Consider the following 3,053-nt stretch of genomic DNA (forward strand, 5'->3'; position numbering starts at 1 on the left):
TAAGATTGATTTGATACCAGTAGAGTTAGGGAGTTTTGATGTGATAATCGGTATGGACTGGTTGAAAGAAGTGAAAGCGGAGATCGTTTGTTACAAAAATGCAATTCGCATTATACGAGAAAAAGGAAAACCCTTAATGGTGTACGGAGAAAAGGGCAACACGAAGATACATCTTATTAGTAATTTGAAGGCACAAAAACTAATAAGAAAAGGTTGCTATGCTGTTCTAGCACACGTCGAGAAAGTACAAACTGAAGAAAAGAGCATCAATGATGTTCCCGTCGCAAAAGAATTTCCTGATGTATTTCCGAAAGAATTACCGGGATTACCCCCACATCGATCCGTTGAATTTCAAATAGATCTTGTACCAGGAGCTGCACCAATAGCTCGTGTTCCTTACAGACTCGCACCCAGCGAGATGAAAGAACTACAAAGCCAATTACAAGAACTTTTAGAGCGTGGTTTCATTCGACCAAGCACATCACCGTGGGGAGCTCCTGTTTTGTTTGTCAAGAAGAAAGATGGTACATTCAGGTTGTGTATCGACTACCGAGAGTTGAACAAACTTACCATAAAGAACCGCTACCCACTACCGAGAATCGATGACTTATTTGATCAACTACAAGGCTCGTCTGTTTATTCAAAGATTGACTTACGTTCCAGGTATCATCAAATGCGGGTGAAAGAAGATGATATTCCAAAGACTGCTTTCAGAACACGTTACGGTCATTACGAGTTTATGGTCATGCCGTTTGGTTTAACTAATGCACCAGCTGTGTTCATGGACCTTATGAACCGAGTGTGTGGACCATACCTTGACAAGTTTGTCATTGTTTTCATTGATGACATACTTATTTACTCAAAGAATGACCAAGAACACGGTGAACATTTGAGAAAGGTGTTAGAAGTATTGAGGAAGGAAGAATTGTACGCTAAGTTTTCAAAGTGTGCATTTTGGTTGGAAGAAGTTCAATTCCTCGGTCACATAGTGAACAAAGAAGGTATTAAGGTGGATCCGGCAAAGATAGAAACTGTTGAAAAGTGGGAAACCCCGAAAACTCCGAAACACATACGCCAGTTTTTAGGACTAGCTGGTTACTACAGAAGGTTCATCCAAGACTTTTCCAGAATAGCAAAACCCTTGACTGCATTAACGCATAAAGGGAAGAAATTTGAATGGAATGATGAACAAGAGAAAGCGTTTCAGTTATTGAAGAAAAAGCTAACTACGGCACCTATATTGTCATTGCCTGAAGGGAATGATGATTTTGTGATTTATTGTGATGCATCAAAGCAAGGTCTCGGTTGTGTATTAATGCAACGAACGAAGGTGATTGCTTATGCGTCTAGACAATTGAAGATTCACGAACAAAATTATACGACGCATGATTTGGAATTAGGCGCGGTTGTTTTTGCATTAAAGACTTGGAGGCACTACTTATATAGAGGTCAAAACCTCGCAACGAAATCAATTAATATGGAACGTTTTTAATCAATAAGAACGGGACATTTCAAGTACAGGCTGCGCTACATACCAACAATAACCTTGGATCTAGCAGTACAGGAAATCGTGTAGGATGCACCTACAAAGAATTCACTGCCTGCAAACCTTTGAAATTTGATGGAACCGAAGGACCGATCGGATTGATACGGTGGACCGAGAAGGTCGAATCGGTGTTTGCCATAAGTAAGTGTACTGAAGAGGATAAAGTGAAGTACGCTACGCATACCTTCACAGGTTCTGCGTTAACATAGTGGAATACCTATCTAGAGCAAGTGGGACAAGATGATGCGTACGCACTACCGTGGTCAGCATTCAAGCACTTGATGAACGAGAAGTACCGTCCCAGAACCGAGGTCAATAAGCTCAAGACAGAACTTAGAGGGTTACGAACCCAAGGATTTGATATTACCACGTACGAAAGACGATTCACAGAATTGTGCCTATTGTGTCCGGGAGCGTTCGAAGATGAGGAAGAGAAGATCGACGCGTTTGTGAAAGGATTACTGGAAAGAATCCAAGAAGATATAAGTTCACACGAGCCCGCCTCCATACAACAGGCATGTAGAATGGCTCACAAACTAGTGAACCAGATTGAGGAAAGAATTAAAGAACAGACGGCTGAAGAGGCCAATGTTAAGCAAGTCAAAAGAAAGTGGGAGGAAAACGGTGATAAGAATCACAAATACAACAACAACAGCAATTACAATAATAATCGCAACAATTATCCCAACAATCGCAACTACAACAAAAGGCCCAACAACAACAACAACAACAACAACAACAACAGCAACTACAACAATCGTCCCAACAACAATAACAACCGCAACAACAACAACAATCAGAAGCAGCTATGCCAAAGGTGTGAAAAGTATCACTCGGGGTTCTGCACCAAATTTTGCAACAAGTGTAAAAGAAATGGTCATAGCGCGGCGAAGTGTGAGGTCTACGGACCAGGGGTTAACAGAACGAAAGGAATAAATGGTGTCAGAACGAGTAATGGCGGAGCAAGTAGTGTCGGAGCAAGTTATGCCAATGTAGTTTGTTATAAATGTGGAAAACCGGGCCGCATTATTAGAAATTGCCCGAACCAGGAGAAAACGAATGGACAAGGCCGCTGAAGAGTTTTCAATATTAATGCGGCAGAGGCACAGGAAGACCCAGAGCTTGTTACGGGTAAGTTTCTTATTGACAATAAATCTGCTTACGTTTTATTTGATTGGGTGCGGATAGAAGCTATATGAGTAGAGATTTTTGTGCTAAATTAAGTTGTCCATTGAAGCCTTGGATAGTAATTTTTTACTCGAATTAGCAAATGGTAAATTAATTTCAGCAGATAATATATGTCGAAATCGAGAAATTAAACTGGTTAGCGAAACATTTAAGATTGACTTGATACCAGTAGAGTTAGGGAGTTTTGAAGTGATAATCGGTATGGACTGGTTGAAAGAAGTGAAAGCAGAGATCGTTTGTTACAAAAATGCAATTCGCATTATACGAGAAAAAGGAAAACACTTAATGGTGTACGAAGAAAAGGGCAACACAAAGCTAC

Source organism: Rutidosis leptorrhynchoides, chromosome 3 (assembly GCF_046630445.1).
Source record: "Rutidosis leptorrhynchoides isolate AG116_Rl617_1_P2 chromosome 3, CSIRO_AGI_Rlap_v1, whole genome shotgun sequence".
Lineage (NCBI taxonomy): Eukaryota > Viridiplantae > Streptophyta > Magnoliopsida > Asterales > Asteraceae > Rutidosis > Rutidosis leptorrhynchoides.